Source organism: Telopea speciosissima, chromosome 4, assembly GCF_018873765.1.
Source record: "Telopea speciosissima isolate NSW1024214 ecotype Mountain lineage chromosome 4, Tspe_v1, whole genome shotgun sequence".
Taxonomy (NCBI): domain Eukaryota; kingdom Viridiplantae; phylum Streptophyta; class Magnoliopsida; order Proteales; family Proteaceae; genus Telopea; species Telopea speciosissima.
In genome coordinates, this window is record NC_057919.1 from 39,289,484 (window position 1) to 39,311,897 (window position 22,414).

The following is a 22,414-nucleotide window of genomic DNA, read 5'->3' on the forward strand; positions in this document are numbered from 1 at the left end:
TTCCAACGATTGAGAGTCCTGACTTTCAGATCGGACATCATCCCTTCATCATTGTCCACCCTAACTCCCCCATTCCGCCCTTTTTCTGTTCTTTCTATTTCTGATCCTTTTCTTTCCTTGTTTCCGTTCGTTTAGGGAGTTGATGCTGCTCTTTTTCTATATGTTTTGGAGTTGAGCTAATTAAGCAGAGTAATCCAAACCTCTCAGATTGTGTGTGCCTCATGAGTTCTACTACCCAATCGGCGGTTAGCAAAATAATAGCGGCTGGGGCATGAATTGAGACTCCAAGAAGCCATTTCCCTTCCAACGACTCAATAGGTATGTGTATTTCTCATTTTTTCTTTAAAATTTCAGAATCGCATACTTTTTCGTGAATGGAATTGGATAGTGCTTAAAGTATTCCCCCATTTACGAATCAGTGGGAATACAAATTTCCATTCAAGAATCATGAGTTCATGACTTCGTATGTAGTTTTTTGTTGGATAGTAGGCATTCTCGCAATCTCAAATCTCAATGGATAGCATCAAGTGTACTTATTGCACATGGGAATACAGTGGTTTCAGATTTTTTTTTTTATTATCTCTTGAACTGATTTTGCTAATGGGAATACACTGGTTGGTCTCAATTAGTTAACTAGTTAGAATGTTGCAAACGGGAATACACTGGTTGCAGCATCAAGAGGATCTCGATGTAGGGCCCCTATGGTCTTTGACTATGGGTGGTAGCAGTAACGATTCCCGTTTGCAACATTTGTTTGATCCACTGTTTCAGAATATTTTATATCTTGCCTTCTCATGTTTTGGAAGAGGTGAATAGAGATATCATGGGTCATCCAAGTTCTTCCGTTAGTTTTTTGGGTTTTTTGGAGGTGAAATTCCTCTGTTGATAGCATTGCCATAGGTGGGGGCTATCTCAACTTTTTTTTTGTAATTGTTTAGATATAGATTTTTCCAGCTGCTATATCCTGTACTCTATCTTTCTTCTTTGATTTTAATATAAGTTCTTGCTGATCTTCTAGCAAATATATATATATATAGGATTCCAAATGTCTCTTCGATGTTGGTACATTTAATTGTGGCTTTTGTATGAAAATCTGTAAATCGATTCTTCAATACATCAGTTCTTATATTTGATTGCAATTTGTTTAATTGAGATTGGAATGGATGTTTGATTGTAATATGTAGGTATTTTGGATGATATTGATTGATATATCTTGAAACTTATAATGGGTTGTGAAATATATATGCATTAATGTTGGATGTTATAGATGTTTTGAACATTAGATGTAGGTATTTGGATAATAATTTCTCAATTTCAATAAATATACTATTTTTTTTTTCTTTTTTGAAATCTATGCATTTAAAACCCATACCGTCCGATTGCCGTTCTCTGTTTTTTTTATTGTTTTTTACCATGTCGTTCTCTGTTTAAAACCTGTACCATAGGTCTCCGTTTTTGCTAACTATGGTTGGGACTTCTCCTTTCTCTTATTTTATATTAAATCTCATGTCCACATTTATAATTTTATATTCAAACCAAACTTAAATTAAGATAAGCAAAAGTATTGCAAGTTTGCAATAAACAGACTGGAGACCAATTGCGTCTAATCTTTGCTCTACTGTCTTCAAATTCCAGAGAGAGAGAGAGAATCCGTACACATTTCGAATGTGCACCAGCCACTAGCTCAGCCTATGGCGCATGCAACCCCTATTGATTCGCGAATTCAAACCCAAGACCTACTTTAGCTTTTTAATAGAATATTCAAAACCCCACCAGCTATTCAAGCCTGTTGCAGCCATGGAACAAAAACTCGATCGAAACCTGTTGAAATCACCGAGTTAACTCGGTTTCCCAGGTTTTCGAGATGAGTTGAAGGGGGGTTTTATAAAATCCCTGGATTCGACCGGGTTTCGATGGTTTCGACTGGTTTTGATCATATTTCAGTGGTTTCGACACATATGCCCATCGAAACTAGGGGAAACTTGGCTCGAAACTAGGACAGACATGTATTTATGCCAGAAACCAGGACAGACACTTAGTTATGTCTAATATCATTTATGTATTTGTATTGATTTTGTATTTGTATTTCATTTATTGTATTTGTATTGTTTTTGTATTTGTATTTCATTTACTTAAGATATTATTCATAAATAAGCAAATATCCCCCTATTTGAATCCAATTAAAATAGTTAAAAAATTAAATTCCAAAAAGAAAAAAAGTCAAACCCCCAATTCAAGAACAAAAATTGGATTTTTTACGGTAGGTGCAATTTTCAATTTTCTAATGCTGGGGTTTTTCTCAAATCTAAAAATTCCATAAATCTTAATACGGTGAAACATTGCTAAAAATAAAAAAGTGTTGTAAAATATTCATTTGTTTTGATGTCCAAAAAAATATTTTCATTTAGAGCGATTTTGACAGCAATTGTGCATACCAAATTAAGTTTGACCGGTACATAACTCATTCAATATAAATCAGATTTAATAAATCTTGGACTTATTGGAAAGTTATGAAAACAAAGCTTTCTAACAAATCCATGATTGCTTAAATCTCATTTATATTAAAGGAATTATGTTCTGATCAAACTTTATTTGATACCATGTCCAAGAATAATATACAGTGTCAAACTTGGATCAAAACCACAAGTAATATTTTTAGTGTTCTCTATATGAAACTAATGCATGGATTGAGTTTAAAATGTAAAAAATAAACAGCACAACAAGAATCAAGGCAAAAAATAACTTATGGGCCTCGAAACCAAGATTCGATTTAGCTTAGAGAAAGTCCTAAGTTTCGACCGAGATATGGTCGAAATCGAGACGAACTCGTTTTCTGGCTAGTTGAAACCTAGTCGAAACCCGAGTTTTAGAACCTTGGTTGCAGCTAATGTAGTCCTTGATTGGTAGGAGACCAATTAGGAGCCAGTAAAAACAAAGATTTGTTATAAATAGGTGAATCAGCTAGGTCAAAATAGGGTTTTTGGTGAAATTAGGTTTAGGGTTTGATGTATGGGTTATGTCAAGTCAATGTAGCGGAGTCTATCAGTGAAGGTTCTTGATATGTTTTAATGGATGGAAATATGTTGATTTGAAGTAACAACAATTTAGGGTTAAGGTTTCGGGTTTTGGAAAAGAGGAAAAGATAGATTTCTAGGGTTTGGCTGGACAAAAGTCAACCAAACTTGAATGGTTTTCTTGGGAGGGTATAAGGGATAATCGGTCAGATTTGTAGATTGTTCTAACGGTTGGTTTGGGCTTGGCAGAAATTAGGGTTTAGGTTTTGATTTGAGAAGGTGGGATGTTAGTGGTTTAATGGGAGATGGTGGCTGGGCTTAGGATCGAATACAAGAGGGGCAGAGAGGGTAATTCAGGTCTGGTTTGGTAGGTTTTTGATGGGTGGATTGGTCTATGTAGGTTTTCGGGTTTTGGGAAAACTAAAAAACAAAGGAGGAATGCTAGGGTTTGGGGCTGTAGAGGATTAGAAGAAGAATTGGGGGATGGGATATATTTCAGACTTACTTGTAATGGCATAAAGTTTTTGGCAGCAGCTTGTTGTTGAAGTAGCATGAATAAAAAATGAATCTTTGATTGAAACTAGAAAGTAGTACTTGAAGAGAACCACCCGGGCTTCACACAGTAAGGTGTCGATCGGATCAAACACCAATCTTAGTATCCCATCAGTCTTGATCATAGACAAGACAATCTTCAACAATGAAGAACAAGTTGTAGAGCAGTAGCTCAAAAGAGAGGTTTTTTCAAAATTCAGGGGTGAGAATAACCCCCCATCGAATTGTTTTATTTATAGTGGCGTAGGCCATATTCCTAATTAGCCTATAAGTGTAAAAGCTCCTAGCTGACTTTAATTACACATCTGACTGATTATCGTCTCACACAGTAACTACCAAAGAAGAAGAAGAAGTAGAAGAGGAGTAACTGAAGAGAAGATTTAAGTCCTAACAGACACTCGCGGGAAGGACATCTGGATCCCTGTCCTTTCGTGCGACTCCTAATGTAGATAAGTCACGTAAAGGGTTTATTTTCTTGAAAATAAGCGTTGGGTTGGGTTAGATATGTATTGGGCTTTGGGCCAATTCAATGAGCCTAAAATACGGGTAGAAAGTAGGAAAACGGGATTTGCTTCATTAGTTTAGAAAGAGTCCTATTGTGAGTGTATTTTCTTTATTATCTCAGTTTCCTAGTCATTAGTTTTGTGCTCCCAAAAATATGGCCAACATGGGTTATTCTAGTGCCGTATCATTTGGATGGAATGGAATAGACGGTAGATTTGAGAATAAGCATCGTAATCCTTCAGCTACTGTAAAAGTGATACTTAAGGGTTTAATAGATGTGTCATCTGTAGTTCTAGTGCAAATCCCTTATGTGGCTGATTTGTTGCTTTCAAGGAAATTATTAGTAAATGTCTCTCGTCAGCCAGGTAGGAAGAATTTTGAAATCAGTTGGCATCTTCCTCTTTAGGGATGGTTCAAGCTGAATATTGATGGTTGTTCTCTTGGTAACCCAAGACGGTCAGGGGCTTGAGGAATTTTGAAAAATTACATTGGGATTACTCGGTTTTATTTTGCTTATTATATTGGAGTTGGTACTAGCTTCATGGTAGAGTTAATGGATTTTTCAAAAGTCTTCACCATGCTTTTCTGATGAAGGTTGATAAATTGTGGATTGAAAGCAATTTGGATGCTTTGATAAGTTGTGTGAAAAATAATTCAATACCATGGAGTTTCCAATAGAGATGGCGTTACTACAACCCCTATTTGGCGTGGATTACCTGGAAGATAAGCCACTACTACAGAGAAATTATATGGTAGCGGACTTTATAGCCAAGCATGCAGCTTCATATCTAGGATGTGGCTCCAAATTGTGTACTCAATGATATTAGATGGGATGCAAATCTAAGACCTAGATACAGATTTTCTGGGTGATGTTGTTTGGTTTTTTTTTATTGTGGTTGGAGTTTTTTCCCTGTTGATGGCCATACCGAAGGTGGGGAAGGAACTCCATTGAGTTGGTTCAGGCATTCTCTGTATTTATTTCATTTATTATGAGTAATACAATACTTTGCTGACCTTTAGCAAACAAGTTAGGCCTTTCCTTTTTATTGTCTAAGTCTATTTTTGAGTCTTCTATATAAGTTTGTAAGGGAGGCCAGCATTGTACACAAGTTTGAATGAATAGAAAAGTTGCTTATGCAATGTTGAAATCCGGAGATCGCATAGGTGAGAGGGCCTAGGGTGAGATGCCCATTTCATTCCCCTATCCCCTTCCATCAGTTCTTGAATCCAAACCTTAATTTTGTTCAAATTGATCTCAAGAGTGCTACAAGTTGCTAGGATTTCTTTCAATTGATTGTCACATCAATTTCTTGAAGATAACCACATCAACATCATTACTTCTTCAACAGGTTACAAATTTGTGGGTTTTTATTTGTTAATTCAACTGAGGAAATTACTCCCTCATTTGAGTTCCCATTGTTCTTGTGGTTCCCTCATATGATTTCTTGTTTATTGGAGGGTTTTCTATTTGATCCTTCCTGGGATTAGACCTATTCAGGTTTTAGTCTTACATTATTTGGTATTAGAGCCTATCACCTCCTAGTTGGGTTGATGTTAATACAAGGAAGATGAAGCCAGAAGTTCCTTATTTTGCTAGACAAAGGGATTCATTCCTATTTCTTGATTGGTTGGATTCTCTAGAGAATATTTTGACTGGTACAACCCAATAGAGGCATAGATGCTTAGGATTGTTTGCTTCCAATGGACTGGTTATGCTAAACAATGGTGGAAATCCCATGAAGAGAGACTCTAAGCTAGAGCAAGTGAACCTAAGACTTCGGAAGAGATGAAGCATGAGTTGAAGAACATGTACCTACCGGAATATAGGCTATGGAAGCTCTCCATTCGACAAGATTACCACCAAAAGAAATCCCAAAACTTGAAGCACTCTTGAGATCGATTTGAACAAAATTCAGGTTTGGATTTAAGAACCGATGGAAGGGGATGGAGGAATGGAATGGGCATCTCACCCTAGGCCTCTCACCTATCTTATCTCGGGATTTCATTGCATAAGCAATTTTTCTATTCATTCAAATTCATGTACAATGCTAGCCTCCCTTACAAACTTATATAGAAGACTCGAAAATAGACTTAGACAATAGAAAGGAAAGGCCTAACCCAATGTTTAACTAGGTTTTTTATTTGATCCTGCCTGGGATTAGACCTATTCAGGTTCTAGTCTTACATTAACTCCTCATCGGTAACCTTGCTCCTCGAAGCCAACTTGTTTCGTCGTTTGCCCAACCTCGTCTCCCTGCTTCTGCAAGGTAAGGCTCAAGAACTTCTCCCTATAGACCTCAATCGTCCCTCTGATCCCTCGTTAGACTCGGATTCAGTTACCCAATGCTCAAGCTCAAACCCTAGTTGCCTGTTTCCACTTGAGCAAAGGCGATCTGGAGAAGCTTGCTGCCTAGTCCACTTTCGCTACCATTTTTTTTAATATAAAAACGTTGTCTTGTTTTATACGGAGTCTATAGATCGAGTTAGATCTAGAGAGGGGAGGAACTAGCTTTAATTGCCTCAGGGTGTTCTGTGTCTGATATTTATGAAGCTAGGTCCCATTGAAATCCTTGTCAGTGCTTAAAACGTGTGTTCTTCATAGAGAAAGTTCTCCAAAGAGCCTCAACTCAGGTGATTAACAGATGTGAGAGATCTGTGGGACTAAGTAAAAAGTGGTGTAAATTTTGAGGAAGTGGCAAGGCATGCTGTGGGCTGGAGTTGTGGGTAATTGATTGAGTTCTCTATTGGATATTTTTTCACTGATGAGGTTTTGAAATATATTACTGATTGGTAAAGCACTCATAATCCTCTCTTATGTGATTATGTTCTTCCTTCTCTTTTATAGTATTGAGTTTCTTTTTTTTTTTTTTAAAGAATTTTCCTGCTAAAGATCCATTTTAGTTTGTTACATCAATAATCTATCCTTTGGATTAGAGAAAATAAAAATAGAATTAGAAAATTGTACCTTGGGGGAAAGGAGAGAAACAATAATAAATACAAACCCCCTGGTTCACACCTTCCCTCCCTTTTAGAATAGAATTGAGTAGGACATATTAAAAAAAAAAAAAAATAAACACAAACGAAACTAAAACAGACTAACCAAAAAATAAATCTGTCATTTTAAGGATTATGTATGTTTGGGGCGATGGGCTCCTCTCCTTGGATGCATCCACCCAGTGAGTGCCCAATGAGGCATCCGACGGCTGGGCTGCCTGGCACATATGCCAATGTGTGCTAGCCAGCTTAGCCGTCAGATGCTCATTGGGCATTGATTGGGTGGATGCCTCATTGGGCACTCACTGGGTGGCACTGATTGGGTGGATGCCTCATTGGGCACTCACTGGGTGGGTGCTCAGGGTTGTGTGCTAGCCAACTTAGAGATCTGTGTTTAGGTGGATCCCAGGACCGAGTTGTCCACTTGTAGAGAAAAAACTATTCTCTTTTATAGTTTTGGTGAACATATCAGCACACTGGTTTTATGTTATGGTAAATTTGATTTTCACGTCACCTTTTTATATAGGATCTCTAATGAAAAGATGTCACACAATGTAGTCACATTATCAATTTTGTTAACCAAAGTCCTCCAAAATTTGTTTCATTTATAGGATTTGAGAATAGATTTACGCCTACAATGTAATTAGCCTTAGCCTTAGAAGTAGATAATGTTATTGAGTTTTATTTTTTTTGCTTTACTTTGAGACTAGGTAATTTCTTTGGAAATAACTAGTCTCTATAATACTTTTGGACTAAGTTCCACATTTTGCTAATCATCGTCTCAACAACCTAAGTGAAATATTTTATCTTTAGGATACCACAGTCCATTGTTGATAATACCTTTTAAATTGTTGGAATTTAACCACCACCCTTGTTACCCGAATGTGCGGTGGAATGTGGATCGGGTATTTTACCTTTGCATTCAAGTTTGAGCTCTCTTCCCATAACAAAATTTAATACAGGAAACACTGGTTACCTGAGAACCACAAGTGTAGTTCTTCCTCCAGATTATAGTTCTTCCACACTTGAGCAATCAAGGGATTTGAAGAAGATCAACTCTTGAATCTCCAAATCAAAGCAAGCCAACACGAACTTTCACAACAAGCAAGGGTTTCCAAAACCTTACTCACAAGGGAGAGGAGAGAGAGTGAGATCGACCAAGGGGGGGGGAAGCCAAAAAATTTGTTCAGCATTGCTGGCCGACCCCCCTTTGTGGTGTGCTTTTATAATCACAACCCTTAAGAGTTGTGATGGATTCCTTCATTCACTTTCCTAAAGTGCATAGGAAACTGTTGGTGATGAGCAGTTGGACTTGCATTCCAACTCGCTTCTAAAGAGGGAAGAGATAGAATCTGAAAGGGATTTTTTGATATTTTAATTATAGTCAATTATATTTATCCAATAAAGATAATGATCATAAATAAAATATCAGCAACCTATTTTAATTTCTCAATTGTCATGCATAATTGAACTCTTTAATTCGTATATAGGACCTTGTACTAAACAATATCTCATGATGGACTATAGGGCATGTAATTAAATATTGTCAAACTCCAATCCATCGTACATGTCTGTAATCAGAGATCATGTGATTACAATCAGATAACCAAAAATGTAATAAACATTATTTGAAATAATATACCTATATATTTAATAAATAAAAAATAGATTTTGTAAACCATTTACAAAAATGCCACTGGATCCAGATTCTAGCCCGATTGATCACACATATTCTCTTTACTTGATATTCTCTAATTAAGGGTAATGGATCACATGTTGAGCATCTCTTTCGTTCACGATTAGCTATCACGACTGCAACACACCAATATATATTCCATATAACATCAACCATTGGTGTACCAAAACCCGCAGTATGGCACCATAACGATAAGGATCTCTCAAGTCAAAGGATCACTGGTGACGAGTACGATTCTCTCCTTAATACGATAGGTAGTAACACGTGAGAATTTGTACCAGATTCTTTTCTATACACACATTATGTGTATTTACATTTATGTCCTTGAAAACAATTTTTTTAGTGACATACAATGTAATGACTATATGAACAGGATGTCTGGTCCTATCCCTAGTCGAGAACCATTTTTTGTGAAAACCCATAGAACAAACGTATAAGCCTGTAAATAAATTCATGTAATAAAATGATATTAAATTTATTTATTCCAAATTAATCGGGTTTGATGGACACAATCCAACACAAATATCTGAATTTTTCTCTTTAATTTTGAATCTTTAGGGACATTGAAATCTAGCATAAATATCAGCAAGCATACATGATTCCTTTGGGCAAGGCCCCTAACCAAAGCAATAATACTTGCACAATCTCCGTCCATTAAAATATTGCCAAAACCTTCTCTTATAGCAAACTCCAACCCAAAATGAAGCTCGAGTTTTGGATAAGTATACAGTACTTCAGCATTCGTAGTCATGTTTAAATTTTTTTCCTATTTGGAATTTTGGACAGGTAAAGTAATGTCCTTATTGCTTCTAAAATTTTCAGTAGTTTCTAAATTATATAGCCCCCTACTTCTATGCTATTTTTAATTGATGAGGGTTGTTTAGTTTTCAAGTTCATCATATATGTTGAGCTTTATTTATTGCATATATTAGTCCCTTTTCTTTAGAGATCTTATTATCCAACTAATTTTTTTGACGGTATCCGTTTTTCAGTTATATGTTGGAGCTTATGAGATATCAAGGCTGTCTGGGTTAATTGTTCAATTTCCTTGGAATGGGTAGTCTCGACAATTTGGTAAGGCCATACAATTTAAATACGCCTTTGATATTATATATGCATCTAGTTATATTATATATCTCAACATCATTGTTTTAGGGATCATAATTCGATTGGTTGAATTTTTAATAGCAGCATATTAGAAGTTTTGATCTCCACAAAACCCTGGTCAAAGGGCACTCTCTGGAAGATACTTTGAAACCCCAAAAGAGGGAAGGTTCCTCTTTCCAGATGGAATCTCGTTTTTGACTATACAGGATAGAAAACAGGGTATCTGCCAGGTCTATTTAAAAGTGTTATTGCAGTGATTTAATTCTCAGCATGAACAACACATAAACAATATTCAAAGGAGATGAAAATCCCTCTCAATTTCAAGGTAAATCGAATTTCCAGCAAGAACAAACATAGCAGATGATAAAAGTACTTAATTGCAAAAAATAGAAATGTTTCTTTATTTTTGTAAGGATATAACTGTCTCTCGAGCTGAAATAAGTTACCCCATAACTATCTCTCAAAATGAACTCCTAAAATTTATGAAAAACATTGAATGGTTCGACAACTTTATAAGTTCAGATCTTTTGCATTGCCTTCATAATTAGAAATGTTTCTTTTGTAAGTTCAGCTCTTTATTACAAATGTTTCTTTTGTATATAGATTATAGACTTTTACTGTTACACCCCCATTCCTGAACCACGGGGAATGCAACTGGAGCGTACCAATACATTTTCAAACCACCAAGATCACAGATGCAGTATACAGAATTAACTCATACACACGACCACAGAAGATCAAAATAGGTTAACATAGTAATAACAGTGTTTACAGAACCCACGTGATAACTTGTATAATGTTTGTTTAAATTTACCCTCCCACTACAGGTCATTCCAATCAAGACCTATGTATTATCTGCTGTATAAATAATATATCAATCATAAAAGGAACCAAAAGAATACACCTGTAAATCAAAAAGGAATAAATCAAGTGTATCAAAAGATGGCCACCGGCCATAAATCACTGTCCCACCGAGGAACACACACCACAGCAGCACTCCGGACCATGCTCCACGATCTTCGGAGTCCACCAATCAACGTAACCAGCATCAGGAGTCTCGTACTCCGCGTCACCCTGCTCGAATGTACCTACATCATCTAAAAATATATTTTCTTGAGGAGTGAGCTCCACTAAGCCAAATGAGTGGCTAACCACACAAGCATACACGGATAGTAATGAATGAGGTTGACTGCAAACCGTACATGATGGACGGATACCAAGGTGTCTCATACCACCAAGGTAGACCATACATCACATACAATTTACAATCATGCTACATGAATGAATGATGATGTATAGTTTTATTGTTATCCACCTAACAACACAACTAAGTCAGGTATAGTATTATAGCAACACCTTAGGTAGCATCCCTGACATCGGTACCATAAACAGATGGTATACCGGCGATGACAAACCCAAGTTACGTTGGAAGCCTGTCGTACCGGTCTCCACCAAGAGATATACGCAAACCCCCAAGTCAAATCCCGTCTTGGCATTCAACTCGAAATACGATCGGTGCCCGAACTTTCCGGGTGGATATATCCTAATAACGGTCGGAACCCACAGATTTGACCGACATCTAACCCCCTATCGGTAAGGGTCATAGTACTGGGTAAACATTTATCCTAGCCAGCATTCGTCTATTGTATGAGTGAGGTACGCATGTGCATAGGCCAGAGGCCGAGTCCATAGATACTGAAATACGGTCGACCGGCTATCCTCTCTCCCCTCTAGCCTATACGTACACATATAAGTACGAATTGTGAATATCGAAGGCAGTCAGTCAGCTGGTCACCATCTCGTTTCCACCTAATGCAATGGACAGCTCTAATGCAACTACAAGTACGACAATCCCAAGCCCAACATCAACCGGTACTTAGATCCCGCTTCCGAAGCCCTAGATCTACATGCCATGAGTAATTCCATATTATGGAAACCCCAGGTCCAGCACCAACCAGCAACCGAGTCCCATAACCAAATTCGATACCATTCGCACCATAGTGCAATAGAATAAATAATATCGCTAGGCAAGAATGTAAAGTCCTATCAACATTTAAACAGGTATATCATTCTACATCTTAACGATAACTATATAATATAGCACACATACATGAATAGCATTCGCAAAACACGACACAAACAATCCATAAATTAAGACGTTTGCTTAACTCACACGCCTTGATTCTCGGGCAGTCGTCAATTATGAGTTCTTCAAGTTGGCGATCGATGCCAAGCACACTGTCCCACGTACTAATACGCCCCTGAGTCGGGTGAGTCAACCTAAAGAGGGTGTACAATGTGGGGTGAGGTTGGTGTCATAGGGCCAGAAGAGTTGGGCCCCATAAGTTATCAAACAAGGCTGAAAACAGGGGACCGACACATACAGCAAGGCCAGGATCGGCAGATGTCATCTGTCTATCCATGTGCCTGTCCCTCTCGAGACTTTGCACCGGCAAATTTAGTTTCTCAGGGACTGGTGCTTGTCCATGTGCCTGTCCCTTGGCAGTAGCCATGACCTGTAACATTTTAGGGACTAGCACATACAGCATGTGCCTATCCATGTGCCAGTCTTGCTGTTCATGCCATTCCGAGAATGGTTTTGCAGCTCCAAAGTCTTGGGCTAAAATGGGGTATTCTTAGGGTTATTTAGGACTTCTTGGCTATGGTTTACACTCCATTAAAGGGTTAAGATCCCAACCCTATAATGGGTTGTGATTCAAGGGTGTTTCTAGGGTTTTGGCATCAAAACTTGGAGGGTCTAAAGGGGGAGGGTCATTAGATTTGTGGAAACAAACATAAGGCTCTCCATGAGCCTCAATCCAAGTTCTATGAACATCACCCCCTTCTAGCTAGGTAGATCCCCCAACTATTGGTCTAAAATTTAGGGTTTACCCATAGGAGTTGGGGTTTCAAGCAAGGAGGAGTAGAGTGAAGTTTTAGGGGTTTATATATTCCCCACTTGCAGTCATAAATTCTCTTCCATTAATGGTTTCATCCTAAGGTTGGTGAGAGTGTGAGACCATTAATGGTAGGAGATTCATCATCAAACCCCCCATTAATGCGTGAAGAAGGGAAGGAAGCAATAGGGTTTAGAGAGAGAGAGAGAGAGAGAGAATGCTCACCAAGAATGTAGGTTAGGCTTCACCTCCCCCTTCCTTCTCCTTACTTCTTCTTCTTTCTTTCTTTCTCTCTACTCCTCTCCACGATTTGAGTTTTATTGTGAGGTAAATAGTGATTTAGGTTTCCTAATAACCCATCTAGGCATTAGGTCTTGTTTGGTTGGTCTTAGGTCTTTAGGTCCACTTTGCTAGGACATGTTTGGGGTAGAGGTTATCTTTAGGTCATGTTTTAAGTTATTGGGCCCATTATACTACTAGGCCCATAGTATGATTAGAAGAATTATAAAGTCCTAAGCCCATTCTAGTATTTATACTTGGGAGTTATTAGGATACCAACTTATTCCCAATCATCTATAAGTGGGAACGGGTACATCGGGCGCGGGCCATGCGGATCCTCGGAATGAGGAAATTCTAGGAATGTGATGAGCACATTTATGTGTGAAATCTTAGGGCATAAAACATATATTTTACCACATTGGACAGAGTTACTCGGTGCTTTCTTGTGCTTTTCAGGGTTTAGGTGAATTCTTGTGAAATGGAGGAGATGATGCCAAGGAAATGTTTTTTTTAAGTTGTTTAGAGGTGTTAATGGCTTGGATGCGTAGTCCATCGAGTCAGCTTCATAATGGTTCAAACGACACTTGATTCCGAGTTGAAACGAAGAAGTTACGATTGTTTTCGTAACGACGCGAAAAAATGGTCTGTAGGGGTTTATTTATAATTATTGACAGTCGGTCGGAGACAAAGTGAAGCGGAAGTTAGGATTCCAGAGGCCTTAATGTAATTATCAGAAATTACTTTCCTGTACCCGAAAGATTCCATTTGGAGGGCTCTGGACAGTCCAACTTCAACTTGAGATATCTTGGGCTCTCGAACTCCAAATTGGACGAAATTTGGGTCTATTTTAGGTGATTTTTTGCAAGGAACACAATGGTGAGGCCTATATAAGCACCCCATGCTCCACGTTTTCTGAAGGACAGAATGGGTATTTTATTTATTCTTGAAGGAATCCTAGTCATCACCCTTACTCTCTCTCTCCTCCAACCTCTCAAGGGCACGTCTGGATTTCTACTTGGGATAGATTTATTTTGAAAGATATTCTCTCACCTATGGAAGGTTGAAAAGTTAAAGATGCTTTGATTTTATTGCTTGGAGAAGATATCTACAAAGAAAAGGAAGCACTTGTTAGAATTGAAAGTTTATTTTTCTAGAAATAGAAGGTCTATGTAAACAATCTTCTCTTCTTCTTCTTTCTATTTTTTTCTTTTTTTTCTTAGGATTCAAGGCATTGTAAAAGAGGAAGGAGAAGAAAATATTCTCTTTTCTTAGGGAATATTTCTCCTACACTTCCCTCTTCTCTCTTCTCCTCTCTTCCCCCTATAAATACCCCTTGCCCTTTGGCTTGTAACAAGTTAGTTTTTTAGTTCAGTTTTTAGTTAGTTTCTAGTTCAATTTTAATTCACTTTTTATTGTAATTTTTAGCTCATTCACTTAGTGAAATTTTCTCTTCTTCTCCTATTTTTGGTTTTAGTTCTTAGTTTGATTTCATAAGATTAGTTCTTTCAAGTTCTAAATTTTGCTTTCATAAGATTAGTTAATGGTTGTAATAGGATTAGTTTATGCTTTAATGTCTTCAATATGGTTGTAATAGTTTTAGTTTAAAGCTTCCTAGTCTAAGTTCATATGTTGATGACAAGACTTGGAGATTTAGAAGAGGAAGTCATGGTAAGTTTATTCAAGTATTCATGCAAGCAAGTTCAATCCGGTTCAAGCACATCAAGGTATCTCATTCTCAACACCCGTAATCTCATTCTCTCTCCTCTATCTCTCTATCTTCTTCTTCTCCCTTTATTTCTTTTAATTTTTTTATATGGTTGTAGTATGTGGATGCACTTCTATTCCCTTATTTCTTTTTATAAGGTTATGAAGTGTGGCTGTGTTTTTGTTATTCCTTCTAATTTACGTTAGTTTGATAGGTTAGATGCTCATGTGTTAGGACGCCAACTTAATCCCTTAATTTTATTAGATGCTTATGAGTTAGGATGCATTAATTTTCATTAGTTTAATTAGTTTAATTTAACACTTTAATCTGGTTCACTTTGCATTACTTTTAAGTTAGTTAAATAGAATGGCGTATATCTCCTCGTGTTCGACCCGTAGCTACGATTGACCTGTACGCTTGCGGCAATTTTTTAATTCAAACAAGTTTTTGGCGCCGTTGTAGAGGAGATTATTGACCACTTTATTTATTTATTTTTTTTAAGTAATTCGAAGTGCTCTAGTTTCTTCTCTTTCTCCTCTTTCTTTAATAAAAAAATAAAAAAATAAATTTTTTTTTGAAAACCTCTTCTTGTTTCTCTTCTGTTTCAAATAGTGTGCGCCCAATCTAAAGTCCTTCATATGCCTAAACCCAGCCAATCTTGGTGCCCCTTGATTCGTTGGGTGGTTTGGATTGGCATGTGACTTATCTTTGGAGGTGACCACTCTTGATAACAGGAAAGCGACATAGTGAGAGCGTTGGAAACATAAACATATAGTAGGCCTCCACCCTACATCAGAATCCATTTGGAGTCCCCCGAAGGTGGCTCGTGAAGACTATATGGGTTCCCTTGCTGTCAACCTATATGGCAACATTACAGTTTTGGAACCATAGTTTCGATTTCTGAGAGATAGATGCACTATCTACCTTGGTCTCCCTCTTGTTTTTAACATTTTTTTTTTCTAATTTTTTATTTTTCTTTAAACTTTTTTTTATGGAAGATCTCAATTTGGGATAGGTGGTTAATTTAGAATAATGGGAGATACACTTCCATATAAAACTTTGGGGGAAAGATGGACCTATAATAAGGCAACCATGATTTTGGAGGAAATGTTTAAACATGTTAGAGATGCCAAAAGTAGTGAGATAGAGAACAATTTTGCACCACTCCAGTACAATTTTGCTCCCCAACCCAACTATGGGTTTCGAAAAATTTTGATTGGTCACTTCCTCAGACAATCCATGTTATAGAAGGATGCCCTAATCTTTATGGGGGTAGTTATGGTGATGAGAATGTGAGTCCTCAATTTCAATACAATTATTTTGGCACTTACCGTTAAGGGTGGAGTGATCATCCCGATTTCTTGTGGGATCAATGGAATAACCAAGTTGGACCACCCAATTTTCAATATCATGGTCAGTTTGGTCTTCCAATGCCCAACCTTCCATTAAATCTCAATAGGCCACCTCCTTGAACCATATCACCAACCTCTTGAGTTTCAAAACATGGGTGAGGAGGCCAGACTGAATGAGCTTAAAAAATACAGACCTTCTCACAAAAAGCCAAAATACCATGGAAAATCAACTCTTTCAACTGATAATCATGGTGCAAGAGGAGGAAACGGGTACATTACCTAGTCAGCCTGAATCGCCCCATCCCCAGTTTGAGGTTAATGAGAGTCATTCCCAACAAGCTGCTTTTTATGATGATTTATTTGTTGAGATTGAGTCTCCTCAGGATATTAGTGAAGCGAGATTTGATGAGCTACTTGGGGAAGTTCAACTTTTTCCTGAAATTTCTGATTTTAGTGAGTCTAGTGTTTTTATTGATTTAGAATCAGATTTTCATGATAACATAGAAACCCAGGAAATTCAATCTCCCCCTCTCTCTTTGGAATATTTAGATTATTGTCATTTTGAGGATTTAATTATCTCACATGTTGATTTGTCCAAACCTCCTAGGTTTGACGATTTTATTGAGGAGGACAATGTTAGTCATGATGCTTTTCAAGCAAATTTTCATGATCCTTATTTAGCAAACCAAGTTCTGCAAATAGCAGATAGTTGTATTGCTAGGATTGATTTGAGTAAACATCCAATTTTTTATGATTATTTAGATGAGGTTATTCATAATCTTTTTTATGCTTATTGTGATCCGTTTTTGGTTGGTTTTTCAAAGAATGACAGGTGTTCTACATTGCAAATGGAAGAGAAGTGAAGGATTTATGGCTTGAGTTTTAGTGCCTTCATTTTCCACTGTCCCATGAGGACAGTTTTTTCTATTGGATATTTCTTAGTTGTGCTTAACTTATATATTATTTCTCGTTTTACCAAAATTCATGGTTGAGTGTTTTCTGGGTCTGAAGCTATTTCTCCATTTCTGGCCATGGATTGAGATTTCTGTTGCTGCTCCTAGCACTTTTTGTAGAGCTCATCATTCTTCATAATCCTCTTTGTTGATTATATCTGGTAAGCCTTTTCATCTTCTCCCTTATCCTTATTCTTTCTTTTATGCATGCATTGAGGACACTGTATGAATTTAGTGTGCAGGGGATATTGGGCTTAATTGGTAAATTTTGATTGTGGCGATGGTTTGGTTATGTGCATAAGTCTCTTTGATTTGCAAAGCAAGAGAAAGTGGAAATTAGGTGTCCTAGCATGCGAAATAATAAAAAAATCCCTTTTCAAGGACGGTGGTTGGTTTGTATCTGATAAAAGTAATTGAATTGAAAAATATAAGTATTATTTCATTTGGTGGCTAGATTTCTCTATGTGTTTATGGACCCTTTGGTCTTTTGGCTAGTAGTTGAGACCAATTTGTTTGTGGTAAGGCAAGGCATGAAAGTGAAAGTGAAAAAAAGAAAAAAAAAAAAAAAAAAAAAGTGGAATTCCTTGGGACTAGACAATGCACTGTGCCTCATGAAGCAGGGTGACTTGATCGAAATTCTTTGGAAGGAAACTCAAAAAAAACTCTTGCATCAATGTCTCAATGTCTTATGGATATATGCAAAAAGCGAAGCTACCAAGTATTTGAGTGTCTGGTGTATGCTCCATCATATCATTCAGAGAACAGTAGTGGAGTAGAAATAGAGTTTGTGGTCGAGAAAGAAAGGAAAAAAAAAAAAAAAAAGCTTTTGCTTTAATGCCTGAAAAGAAAGTATGGTTAAAAATACTCAAAGCCTAAGTCTTTGGTTCCATCGATGCTATGAGTGATTTACTTGAAGGTGAGTAGTGCTCAGAAAATATGATGAGATCCTTTGACCTTGATGCATGCTTGTTACTTGAATTGATGTGGGGTGATAAAATTCAAGTGTGGGGGAACCTTTGGCTCCTTGATCTTTAGTTGAACACTTTTTGGGATAATGTGTATTGTCCTACTTATGTCATGATTAAAATTTGTAGCATTCATTTAGAATTGAATGTTGGGTGTATATTCATTGCAAACACCCACGAGACACAACTCGTCCACTAGGGGTAACCTAGGGGTTTAAAGGCTTGTTGCACATACTAAGTGCAACCGTGATTCCTACGAAAGTGAGTTAGGATTTTCTGCATTCTAGGTTAGTTTTTTTTTTGCTTTACTTGAGGACAAGTAACGTTCAAGTATGGGGGAATTTGATGAGCACATTTATGTGTGAAATCTTAGGGCATAAAACATATATTTTACCACACTAGATAGAATTATTCGGTGCTTTCTTGTGCTTTTCAGGGTTTAGGTGAATTCTTGTGAAATGGAGGAGATGATGCCAAAGAAATATTTTTTTTAAGCTGTTTAGAGGTGTTAATGGCTTGGATGCGTAGCCCATCGAGTCAGTTTCGTAATGGTTCAAAAGACACTTGATTCTGAGTTGAAATGAAGAAGTTACGACCGTTTTCGTAACGACGCTCGAAAATGGTTTATAGGGGTTTATTTATAATTATTGACAGTCGATCGGGGACAAAGTGAAGCGGAAGTTAGGATTCTAGGGGTCTTAATGCAATTATTAGAAATTACTTTCCTGTACTCAAAATATTCCATTTGGAGGGCTTTGGACAGTCCAGTTTCAACTTGAGATATCTTGGCCTCCTGAACTCCAATTTGGAAGAAATTTGGGTCTATTTTGGGTGATTTTTCGCAAGGAACACAATGGTGAGGCTTATATAAGCACCCCATGCTCCACGTTTTCTGAATGACAGAATGGGTATTTTATTTATTCTTGAAGGAATCCTAGTCATCACCCTTACTCTCTCTCCTCCAACTTCTCAAGGGCACTTTTGGAATTCTACTTGGGATAGATTTATTTTGAAAGATATTCTGTCACCTATGGAAGGTTGAAAAGTCAAAGATGCTTTGATTTTATTGCTTGGAAAAGATATCTACAAAGAAAGGGAAGCACTTATTAGAATTGGAAGTTTACTTTTCTAGAAATAGAACGTTTATGTAAACAATCTTCTCTTCTTCTTCTTTCTATTTTTTTCTTTTTTTTCTTAGGATTCAAGGCATTGTAAAAGAGGAAGGAGAAGAGAATATTCTCTTTTCTTAGGGAATATTTCTCCTACACTTCCCTCTTCTCTCTTCTCCTCTCTTCCCTCTATAAATACCCCTTGCCCTTTGGCTTGTAATAAGTTAGTTTTTTAGTTCAGTTTTAAGTTAGTTTCTAGTTCAATTTTAATTCACTTTTTATTATAATTTTTAGCTCATTCACTTAGTGAAATTTTCTCTTCTCTTATTTTTGGTTTTAGTTCTTAGTTTGATTTCATAAAATTAGTTCTTTCAAGTTTTTAATTTTGCTTTCATAAGATTAGTTAATGGTTGTAGTAGGATTAGTTTATGCTTTAATGTCTTCAATATGGTTATAATAGTTTTAGTTTAAAGCTTCCTAGTTTAAGTTCCTATGTTGATGACAAGACTTGGAGATTTAGAAGAGGAAGCCATGGTAAGTTTATTCAAGTATTCATGTAAACAAGTTCAATCCGGTTCAAGCACATCAAGGTATCTCATTCTCAAAACCCTTAATCTCATTCTCTCTCCTCTATCTCTCTCTATCGTCTTCTTCTTCTCCCTTTATTTCTTTTAATTTTTTTATATGGTTGTGGTATGTGGATGCACTTCTATTCCCTTATTTCTTTTTATAAGATTATGAAGTGTGGCTGTGTTTTTGTTATTCCTTCTAATTTACGTTAGTTTGATAGGTTAGATGCTCATGTGTTAGGACGCCAACTTAATCCCTTAATTTTGTTAGATGCTTATGAGTTAGGATGCATTAATTTTCATTAGTTTAATTAGTTTAATTTAACACTTTAATCTGGTTCACTTGGCATTACTTTTAAGTTAGTTAAATAGAATGGCGTATATCTCCTCGTGTTCGACCCGTAGCTACGATTGACCCGTACGCTTGTGGTAATTTTTTAACTCAAACAAGTTTTTGGCGCCGTTGTCGAGGAGATTATTGACCACTTTATTTATTTATTTTTTTTAAGTAATTCGAAGAGCTTTAGTTTCTTCTCTTTCTCCTCTTTCTTTAATAAAAAAATAAAAAAATAAAATTTTTTTGAAAACCTCTTCTTGTTTCTCTTCTGTTTCAAATAGTGTGCGCCCAATCTAAAGTCCTTCATATGCCCAAATCCAGCCAATCTTGGTGCCCCTTGATTCGTTGGGTGGTTTGGATTGGCATGTGACTTATCTTTGGAGGTGACCACCTTTGATAACATGAAAGCGACATAGTGAGAGCGTTGGAAACATAAACGTATAGTAGTCCTCCACCCTACATCAGAATCCATTTGGAGTCCCCCGAAGATGGCTCGTGAAGACTATACAGGTTCCCTTGCTGTCAACCTATATGGCAACATTACAGTTTTGGAACCATTGTTTCGATTTCTGAGAGATAGATGCACTATCTACCTTGGTCTCCCTCTTGTTTTTAATATATTTTTTTTCTAGTCTTTTATTTTTCCTTAAACTTTTTTTTATGGGAGACCTCAATTTGGGATAGGTGGTTAATTTAGAATAATGGGAGATACACTTCCATATAAGACTTTGGGGGAAAGATGGACCTATGATAAGGCAACCATGATGTTGGAGGAAATGTTTAAACAGGTTAGAGAAGCCAAAAGTAGTGAGATAGAGAATAATTTTGCACCACTCCAGTACAATTTTGCTCCCCAACCCAACTATGGGCTTTCAAAAAATTTTGATTGGTCACTTCCCCAGACAATCCATGTTATGGAAGGATGCCCTAATCTTTATGGGGGTAGCTATGGTGATGAGAATGTGAGTCCTCAATTTCAATACAATTCTTTTGGCACTTACAGTCAAGGGTGGAGTGATCATCCCGATTTCTTGTGGGATCAATGGAATAATCAAGTTGGACCACCCAATTTTCAATATTATGATCAGTTTGGTCCTCCAATGCCCAACCCTCCATTACATCTCAATGGGCCACCTCCTTGAACCATATCACCAACCCCTTGAGTTTCAAAACATGGGTGAGGAGGGCAGACTGAATGAGCTTAAAAAATACATAGACCTTCTCACAAGAAGCTAAAATACCATGGAAAAGTAACTCTTTCAACTGATAATCATGGTGCAAGAGGAGGAAACGGGTACATTACCTAGTCAGCCTGAACCGCCCCATCCCCAGTTTAATGATATTGAAAGTCCACCACTCTAGTTTGAGGTTAATGAGAGTCATTCCCAACAAGCTGCTTTTTATGATGATTTATTTGTTGAGATTGAGTCTCCTCAGGATATTAGTGAAGCAAGATTTGATGAGCTACCCTGGGAAGTTCAAATTTTTCCTGAAATTTATGATTTTAGTAAGTCTAGTGTTTTTATTGATTTAGAATCAGATTTTCATGATAACATAGAAACCCAAGAAATTCAATCTCGCCCTCTTTTTGGAAAACTTAGATTATTGTCATTTTGAGGATTCCATTGTTTCACATGTTGATTTGTCCAAACCTCCTAGGTTTGACGATTTTATTGAGGAGGACAATGTTAGTCATGATGCTTTTCAAGCAAATTTTCATGATCCTTATTTAGCAAACCAAGTTTTGTAAATAGCGGATAGTTGTATTGCTAGGATTGATTTGAGTAAACCTCCAATTTTTTATGATTATTTAGATGAGGTTATTCGTAATCCTTTTTATGCTTATTGTGATCCGTTTTTGGTTGGTTTTTTAAAGAATGACAGGTGTTCTAAATTGCAAATGGAAGAGAAGAGAAGGATTTATGGCTTGAGTTTTAGTGCCTTCATTTTCCACTGTCCCATGAGGACAGTTTTTTCTATTGGATATTTCTTAGTTGTGCTTAACTTATATATTATTTCTCGTTTTACTAAAATTCATGGTCGAGTGTTTTCTGGGTCTGAAGCTATTTCTCCATTTACTGGCCATGGATTGAGATTTCTGTTGCTGCTCCTAGCACTTTTTGTAGAGCTCATCATTCTTCATAATCCTCTTTGTTGATTATATCTGGTAAGCCCTTTCATCTTCTCCTTTATCCTTATTCTTTCTTTTATGCATGCATTGTGGACACTGCATGAATCAAGTGTGGAGGGGATATTGGGCTTAATTGGTAAATTTTGATTGTGACGATGGTTTGGTTATGTGCATAAGTCTCTTTGATTTGCAAAGCAAGAGAAAGAGGAAATTAGGTGTCCTAGCATGCGAAATAATAAAAAAATCCCTT